General features: G+C 44.3%; 1 protein-coding gene across 2 annotated transcripts in view; it reads left to right on the top strand.

The window, feature by feature from the left end:
• Positions 1 to 5871: 5871 nt before the first annotated feature.
• The window catches only part of KLHL29 (kelch like family member 29), a 387476-nt gene continuing 383442 nt past the window's right edge, over positions 5872 to 9905 (top strand). For both annotated transcript variants that reach the window (XM_063424308.1, XM_063424300.1), the window contains exon 1: positions 5872 to 6284. The gene's annotated coding sequence lies outside the window, so the exon portion shown is untranslated. The remainder of the gene's footprint in view (positions 6285 to 9905) is intronic.

Raw genomic sequence — 9905 nt, 5'->3', positions numbered from 1 at the left:
GAGGGTGGTGATGCACTGGCACAGGCTGCCCAGAGAAGCTGTGGCTGCCCCATCTCTGGAACTATTCAAGGCCAGGGATGGGGCTTTGCACAGCCTGATCTAATGGAAGGTTCCCTGCCCATGGCAGGGAAACTGGAACTAGATCATCTATTGGGTTCCTTCCAGTGCAAACCATTCTAGGATTCTATGATTAAGGACTTCAGGTCACTCAGCAATAATAATTTGCCCCTTTATTACTTATTCTTCCATTTCTTCACCATTAACCTGTGATATGTGTAAACGTGATAATTTCTTTGATGAGTGATAGAAACACTTGGCCTTTGCTCAAAACTTGATTCCTAAAGGAATCCACTAAAGAAGAGTTTTATATAATGTTCAGAATCTGTGAAAAGCATTAACGAAATAAAACCCAAACACATTATTGTCATTTTAAACTGACTTTTACAAGACATTAAGTATAAAGAGGGAAATTATGCCACCCCCTTCCAGGGTGGGGATGAACTCCCCTAATGCCTGTAAGGTGCTAAAGGGACAATCTGTTTGCCTCAAACACCTACCTCATATGTAAACTTTGGGGTAAATCAGGCCTTCTAAAATAGGTGTCTATAGGTATGTGAGAGCTTTGAGTGCCTCCAGGCTCCAAGGTGTGCTGGCATGCCTGGCTGTACCTCAGCTCTGTTCCCAGGAAAGCCCAGCATATCAGCAACCTTCCCTTAGCAAGTTTTCTATGGGTCTGAAGGGACCTTCTGTGGTCAGTCTGGATAGAAGGGTAACAAAGACTGTGGAGGGTAGCACTGCCTCCATCTCGCTCCAGAGCCTGGATATGATTCCCTGTGTTATCAGTGGCAACTAGAGCAGGTGGCCACTAAGTCTTCTGAGAGGTTTCAGCAGCACCTACTTGTCTCATTTTCCTCTCTGTGAACCTGCTTCTGGTTCTTTCCACAGTCAAGTTTATGAGGTACTTAACATTTACAGATTTAATTAAGCTGAATTACATCTCAGCATTTTGCTGAGATTGTTTGGTAGGCCATCTAAATACATAGAAAAATTATGTATAGATGCTGAACCAAAATATTATAGCATATATTTTGGTCCCTCTATTAAATGGCAGAACAGCAACATCTCTTCTCTGTGCCCAGGGTGCCATACCCCTGCTTCATTCAGAGCTGAAATGAATTATTTACAATTAAAATTACCAGAATCACAGAATATTCTGAGTTGGAATTGACAAGAATGGGGGCCATGATGCCTCCCCTAAAGGAAATGTGACTGACTCATTTATATTTTTTATTCTCACTCTCTGTTCTAGTTATGCCACAGATGGCAGAAAATAGGAATCAAACCAATTTAATACAGACATTCAGTTCAAAATGGCATGTATTTTAGTTCTCCCTGTATAATTATGAGGAATAGGTGGAAACATATTGTTACTGTTATAGACAAACAAATCAAACAACACAATTCCCTCTAAAATCACCTTCAAAGTCCAATTCCTCCCACATCCTCCCTCATAAACCAGTGTAGTGGAGTTACTCTGATAAAACTCAAGCAGCTGATGCAATGACTTCAATGGCAATGAAAATGCCTCTCCATGTGACTGAGTGGGACTAGAGGTGACTGGAAATAAAGTTGTTAAACAGAACCTTCATAAACTTTCAAAAAGTCCAGCAAAACCCTGACTTCGCTGCTATCCCTAACCATTAGAGATTTTCAAATAATTCAAGACAGTGCTTTAGACTCTGCCAGTATAGTGAAATAGATCTTACTTTTATTACTGCCCATCAGAAATCACAATCACAACTCCAGCAGAACCCACTTCTGTCTTCTGGGGGAAGTTTTAGCAAATGGTTCTGTCATAGCTAAGAGAAATCAACTCAATATACTGCTTGCTCTTAGAGGATCAGACTCTTCTCATTCCCTTGACAAGTCAGGGACAAGGACGTTTTGGCTCATACACCTAAAATCACACAAATCTTTATTTCACCAGTTCCAAGGAAATGACTCCATAACCCCTGCCCACAGAGACGTGTGTGTGTCTGCAAACAGTCTGTGGTCAGGTTAAAGAGCTAAATGCCTGAGGAAATCAGGGATATGTAAAGTTGGAGTTAGAATATAATCCTCTTGTGAAAAAAGTACAGGAATATGATCAGCTGTTAGGGGGATGATCACATATCTCCCTCATCTCTTGGCTCAGTAATCTCAGTCCCTCAGTAGGTCATCAACCAGTGATGATCTGACGCTCCTCTTCCTGTCTGGAGGTTGATTCTTTTTACAAGAGCAGTTTCCTGCCTTGATGACTGCCTTGTAAATGACATGGAGGTGGGCATGGGTTGGGATGGATGAGGGACAGAATCCTTTTCTAACCAGCTCCCAGTGACAGGACATTGCACCTGCCATCTCTGCCTTTCCACCCCTGAGAGCAGCTTTGATTGCTCAGCAGAAGATGAAAGATTTGTTCAGGGAAGGAGGTATTTCATTTAACATGGTGTGCCCATAGAAGTCAATTATGTTTTTGAAATAAATTGCACAGGTTAGTGCTTTTAATCCATCTTAAATTCATATTTTGGCAATTAACTCAAGCTGCACATATAAAAACTACTTTAAATGTCGTTTCCTGCTTCCTTTGGGCATTATCTTTCTGTTAAATGCTAAGGATAATTGTAACAGATATGTACATATGAATGCTGAAACAGAAGCAAACAGTCTTTATACTTCAAATAAATAAAATACATGATTGAAAAAACCCTAAGATATCTTTGAAATCTCCACTGACTTTTTCAGAACCCCTAAACATTGTGAATATACAAAATATCTACTACTGTATTTTCTAGATATTCTACCAGATCTATTAACTTTTTCAGAAAGCAAAAAATTAATGCATTGACATTAGAATCTATGTTGTAAAACTGTACTTAAGGGGATCTTCATTAGCTGAAAGCAGAAGTGAAACCTTCCAGTTAAAGTCAGTGTGGCAGACATTCCTCTTTGGCTACGACTTAAAAAAATCTCAGGCAACAATTTCATTATCTTTGAAATGGCTTAACATGCATCAAAAAAAAATTAAGAATTTTTTAGTAGCAATCTAAAGAATTATATTTTAAATCCCTTAAAACAAATAAGAATTTCACTGCCTTAAGCATGTACAAACCTAGGGGATAAGTTTTACCACAAAGTAGGAAATATTTATAGGAACCCCTTTTGCAAAATCCTAGTACTCAGCTACTATGCTGGTCCCTGTGATACATGCCCACAGCTAATCTAATGGAATTGCCATCAAATATTTTTCAGACTAAAATGAAATCTCCAATAAGATGAATAGATCTGTGTGTCTTCTAATATTTTATCAGAAGATGGACTTGATGCTCCGACAATTCAAGATGCCATTAGTTTTGATATGATCAGCAAAGACAGGGGAAGTTGTATTATTCTCATTCTAATACACGTCTTGTAACATAATGATCTATTGCTAAAAGACGAAATCTCTTCTTTCAGAGGAGCAAGCTTTACCAGACACCAAAGTCTTGCAGGCTATCAGCTGCCTAATCCAAAATTGGGATGCCTTCAAATAATCCTCAGCCTGTCAAGCACAACCCTGTAACACATTCTATTAAAAAAACCACAGCCCCATCCAAATAAACCCCTCACCCCTGTTTTTCTAGAAATAGATTTCTGTTTCATTAGCATTTGAAGGATTCTTATTTTCAGTGTTATTACGTGGACAAAGGTTTGCTTCCCTTAAAACACGAACCACGTAAGAGGAGGACAGGAATTCCCAAATGCTGGGAAAGGATGTGAGCAGCAGTGGATCTTTTCCAGTGACAGGAATAGCATGCCAAGCACAGAGGAATTTCTCCAGATCCAGGTATTAATCTTAATTTTTCAAAAATTTGCAGACTGTTGCTTCACTTCACCAGGAGCAGGATGCCCCCAAATAACTTTATAGTCCCCTGACCTTCTCTACAAAACTTGTCAGCTTTTTTTCTCAGAATCAGAGCAGAGAAAAAAAGGAATTTAAAAAATAGTAAAAAATGAAGTAGTTTCTTCTTAAATTACTGAAAATAAAATAAAATTGGAGCAAGAAAATTAAAGTATAATGGTATATTCAATGCAATCAAATGCTTATTCTTCATGAATATAAAATTGTGATGTTAATTCTGAGTCAAACTGGTTTAGATCTAGGGTAAAGTCACCGAGGATCAAGAAATTCTTTGAAATTCATTACCTGTAACTGAATGCAGAATCTGACCCTATGTCAGCATTTGTAAATCGGGTATTTGACAAAATTTGATGGGAAAACTAAAGTCAAGATCTGAACTCTATCCTCCTGAAGTGAAAGAGTATGAAAGTACCTTCCTAAAATGAAAAATGCAGAAAATGGTCAGTATAATAGACATATAGAGCTTCATAGCTTAAAAGTGCTGTCCAAATATTAGCTAAATCCCTACTATAAACCTATGCGGCAGATAAGATGGAAGCACTTATGCTAAAAATAAATAAAACCTAGAACTGTCTCATATAACTGTAAGATTTTATTAAAAATAAACAGGGCTGGTTGGTATCCTTAACCTCAAGGTCACAAAACAAAGTACTAGGCACTGGAGGATAGCAGCAGAAGCCAGTACTCCAAAATCACTGTGTCTAATTAAGGATTCCAAAGAATCTCTGCTTTATGCTGTCTCCTGTCTCGAAGCATTCGCTGCGAGAACATTCAAATGCCATCAGGAGACTGACATGCTACTTGTTAGGTCAACAGTCCCATTGAGACTTCTTCTCATCCGCTTCCTCAGATTCTGGGCCAACCATATATGCTGGGCAAATAATGCTCCACCAGGGCAAATAACACTGGGCAGGGCTCTCCTGTTCAGAAGGGGAAAAAACCTGTGTGGAGCAACAGAATGGTGTGTCATGTGTGGACGTGCTAAATAATTCAGCTTTAAACTGTTCTGAACTTCTGACCCTCACTCTCTGCCGTGATGAACAGGACTGGAGGTTTCAGTGTTAGTCCATGGTGTGTTAAAGACAAAAATGTATGAAGCCCGCCTGTTCCAGAGTGAGGCCATATTCAGCTAAAAGCATTCTAATATTAATGATGATGGCTGAGTTTAGAATTGGTTTAGTCCACTGCAATAATTTTCATTTGTTTATGAGCTTGGGAGGAGAGAAAATGAAATTGCTCTGTTAGTGCTGCGCTCTGCTTCCTCCAGGCACTGGGCAGCGTGTGTCCCTTTTCCAATAAAAACATGGATTTGCCTATTTCTGTGGGTTGTGTGCTTCCCTCCCTTCCCTTTGCTGGCATTTGGCACAACTGCCTTACTTCCAACACGTTTGAGCAGAGATGCATTTTTTTTAACCAGGAAAGTAAGGAGAAAAGAATTTGATTAAGCTTATTTTTATGCTTACAGGAAATATAAAAGACAAAGTGTTCTATGTTTAAAGCTACAGCATATGCAGCTTGTGTGCACATCAGAGAGATCCCTACAAAGCAGCACACGCAGATACAAGATTATACAGAAGAGAGAGAGACAGATGCAGATTTCCACGCGGAAAATCTCTAGTGACTCCAAACGCGATGGATATTAAAAAAAATAAAAATCGCGTTGTTGGGTAAGAATGGTACCAACGTATTCCAACACTCCTGTGGACTTGGAGAGGCCCGGGATCACGCCCTCGGGGAGCGGCGATTTCACAAAGCGGGGCAGTATTTCTTCCCAAGTCCCCGCTACTTTCCCGCAGGCAGCGCAGCGCGGTGACCTCCGGAACGCGCTGTCCCCGCACGTCCCCCCGCGGGCCGGCGGCCGCGCTCGGGGCTCCGGCGCCGCCGCACCCGCGCCCGGCCGGGGCAGCGCGGCGGGAGCGCGGCGGGGCGGCCCCGCGGGGCGGCGGCGGGGCCGGGGCTCCTCCATCCTCCCTCCTTCCTCCCTCCCGCGGGGGCGGCGCGGCGGACGGGGCGGGCCGGGCCGGGCTCCACCGCCTCCCGCCGCCGCGGTGATTGGCCCGGCCCGCCCCTCGCCCCGGCGCCCAGGCCACCTCCCTCCCCGGCTAAAGCGGGCAGTAGGTGAGGGGAAGGCGGCCAGACGGGAGCATGGTCGCGGCTCCGCAGCAGCCTCCGCCGCCGCGCCGCGCCTCCCTGCCCGGCCTCCTGCGCGGCTCCCGGCGCCCGCAGCCGCGCGGGGCTCTGCGTTAGCGGCGGAGGCTGCGATGCCCGAGCCGCCGCTGCCGCCTCCCGCCGCCGCGCATCCTCCCGCCGCCTGAGGACGCGGCCGCCTGCGCCCCCGCGGAGGGAGGTAAGCGGCGCGGCGGTGCCCTGCGCCCGCCGAGCCCCCGCCGCCGCCCGCCCGCCGCGCCGGGCATCGCGGGGCTGGGGCTGCCCTGCGCCTGCGCTCGCTGCCCGCATTAAAAACTTCCTGCGTGCCTCCCGCTGCCTGGGGGGTGCCGCGCGGGGGCCGGCGGGCCCTCAGCATGGTGCTGTGATGGTTTGGGGTTTTTTTCCAGGGGTTTTTTCATCTTGGCGTGGGGGTCTCCGCCCCCGCCGCGCACCCACAACTTAAGGCGTTCGCTGGGGGAGCGGCGGCGGCCGCACGATTCCTGCCCCCCTTCCCCCAGTCCCGGGGGCGGCGGTGTCCCCGCAGACCCCCGTCCCTCCGGGGCGGCTGTCCCGGTGGATCCTCCAGCCCATCCCCGGGCCCGCTCCCGGGGCCGCCGCGGAAGTGCCTGGCGCGGCTCGGCGCGCTCCCCGCAGGCAGCCTGCTTCCCTCCCTCCCTGCCTGCTTCCCGAACGCCTCGGCCAGCCCGTCCTCCCCCTGTGCCTGCCATGCGTTCCCGTTCCCCCGTCTCGCTTCTCCACATCCCCACGGGTGATGCATACGAGGAACTTTTCAGCACAATATTGCTTAAATATATATGTGTGTGTGTGTGTGTGTGTGTGTGTGTGTGTAAATATTAAAACATTTCGTCCGATTCCCATGCCGGTGATATGTCCTTACCAGCGTGAGGTTTGTTTGGCTGCTGCTGTGCTTTTCCACTGATGCTTTCCTTTTTTTTTTTTTTTTTTTCCTTTCTTTTTTTTTTTCCCCGAAGGTTGTTTCCCTGTAACTTATCCCCGAACCCAAGTGCTGCCTGGTGCCGTTCGGAGCACAGAGGTGCATCCCTTGGGTGTCAGTGTTCGGAAGGTCTGGCTTAGGCTGGGAGGGAAAAGCTACTTTCTGTTTTGACATTGAGTGGACGTGGCGAGCTGTCCTTGTCGTGTGAGGATGCAGGTCTGTGGTCCCCGCGATTTTGGGTTCAGGTCTGTCTGCCTCCCCCGGAGGGTGGAGAAAGGTCTGGAGGAAGGGACTTCTGGAGATGGATGGTGATGTTCGTCATACACTTCATAAACAGTGTGTGCTCATCGTCTCCAACATTATTTTATTTTCCTCCTCTGGTCTCATTTATTAAACTGAAAATATCCCTTGAACGCTGGAGACAGATTTATCTCCCCACTACAACCAAAAATGATGAAGCCCTGGTCATATAGTTGACTGCTTATCTTTTGTTACTGTATATGAAAACTGCATAGAAAAAAAAAATACAACGTTCTGGTAACTAGATTAAGGGGGATTTAATCACTTTTCCATCAATGAAGGAAAAAGCCATGCATGTTTGCTGCAGGCTTATTACTTGTTTAAATGGAAAATTATATAGAGCATATTTCCAATAAATGAAGAAACTTTCTTTTTCCTGGTAGTCTTGAAAACAACTGAGCAAATGTGTGTGTGTAGGCACGTGTGAGTCTCTTGCACCGATTTAAACATGTCTATCAGGCTCTTCTTTTGAGGTACTTTCAAAAACCCAAACTACTGTAGCTTTAAGGTGACTGCAGATAACAGTATTATTGTTTCTTATAATTAGCAATCTGCTGAAACTTTAAATCCTTCTTGAAAGATAGGATCTGTGTGAGAAAAGGGATAGTGTTCCATAAGCTTTATTGTTTTTTTATTATTGTTTGCCTCCAAACCAAAGCAACAGTGTGTCTGTTATTGTTGTATTATGGCTTAAACTGCTAATGGCTTTATTTTTTTTTCCCATGTGGAGAAAAATCAAGTACAGCAATATTTTACTCTGACATTTATCTGCGTCAAACTTTAGTTATGCTCAGGAGGTTGTTTAATCTTCTCGGAGTAATGTTCAGAATTGTGGCTTTTTGTTTATTTTTACAACCTGTTCTTATTGTGTATATTTCTGGAAGTTGTCTTCAGTTTAGGATGAAATATTGGAGCTATGCAAATAATTTAGTGACCCAACCAGAATGAGGCTTAGCCTGCATATGTAAACTGTGCTTTTCATTGCCTTGTTTTGCATAGCTGTTTCTTTCCCCGTAACATTTATGTTGATATTTCCTGATAATGACTGTGGTATTTTAATTGAAAATTAACATTTGGTGTTTGAATAACTAACTCTTTGAAAACCTGAAGGTATCACTGTGATTTATCTAAAAGGGGAAAAACATCCTGTCATACCAAGTAGTAGTCTTGCAAGTGATGACCTGTAACGCTTAATTTGGATGAATTTTTGTTCATGTTCATTTTGCTTACAATAAAGGGTCTTAAATGAACTCTGAAATACAAACTGGGCTCTTGGTCTCAAACTGCCTGACTTTCCTGCATTTGTTGTCTCCAGTAGCTTATGAAATGCATGCATAGTGTGTCAACCTTTCCCTTAACAACAAAACCTATGAGCAAATGTTCAGTGTGAATTATATTACCGAAATAAAATATTCTATAGTTGTCATGGTTACAAATAGAGGCAGGGTTACTGGTTTTCATCTGCATGCTGGGGAGGGGGGGACCTAGTTTTGTCACTTTTTAATTACATTTCTAATGAGTGATGGTCATACTTCAGATACCCAATATAGTAGATACATGGCACAGTGAATTAGATTTTGTCAAAGTCTTCCTGAAATGAAACAAAAAGTGGTGGTGTGCAGGAGCAAACCCTCGTTCGTTTGTTTTTTCGAAGCAGAAATCTTGTGAGAAGAAAGTAACCGGCTCTGTTTTGTCTTGGCTTCTAGATCAGTGTGCTGCCAGGGTTGCTGCTCTTCTTCAAACAGTGATAGAAAGTATATGTTGTGTATGTTGACTGGAAGTCTTTTCAATGAAAGGAGAGGAAGGCACGAATCTAGGAATTAGATGTGATTTTTGGGTGTACTGAGCACTGCATCTGCTGCTGTCACTTGTGGTTCCTGTTTGACAGGAGAATTCATTGTGCCCAGGTTTGCTGTGATAGTCTCTCCGGTGATGTTGCTCCGCTCCCACGCGTCCCCCTCTGCCAGGTGGGGATCCGGGTGTCCCTGGAGCTGCCCAGGTTTGGGCTGTGCTGGCAGCCACCAGCATCGGGACTACTGTGACTGTTTGCACTTGCTGGCGCCTATCCCAGTGCTGTCTCTCCTTCTCTGTGCTCATCTGCAATTCAGTCTTGTCCATGCCGACTTGTTTTCCTGACCTTTTAATTTAGTCCCGATACCTGATGGACCCAGTTCTTCTGAAGCACAGGAAAAAAAATAAATAAAGGGCCAGAAGAATTATTTTTTTCCTTCCCTTCCTGCACTGTGTATTGTGGTGGAAACTCACACACAGCATTAGAGTGGGAAATGTACCCCATGATCTGTAAATGGAGAGAGAAATTCCGCGCTGTCTTACCTTGTTTAACTCTTGTGACTTGCATCATGCTCCTTTTGTGTGATTTATTTTTTAATCTTAAAACTCATTCGAGTTTTATTTTGAACTGTGAAGTTTTGGTCTCGCTTTAATATTTTTGTTGGGGTTTTCTATCATCCCTTCCTTAGGTTGAGCATGGTTGTACTTGAGTTCTAGTAATGACTTGTCCACTAAACTCCATCTATCCCTTGGATTTGCTGCTGTAGGCTGTGG

The sequence above is a fragment of the Prinia subflava genome, chromosome 2, assembly GCF_021018805.1.
Source record: "Prinia subflava isolate CZ2003 ecotype Zambia chromosome 2, Cam_Psub_1.2, whole genome shotgun sequence".
In the NCBI taxonomy this organism is placed as follows: Eukaryota; Metazoa; Chordata; class Aves; order Passeriformes; family Cisticolidae; genus Prinia; species Prinia subflava.
Note: the sequence above shows the minus strand (reverse complement) of the source record. Positions and strands in the feature narration are given on the sequence as shown.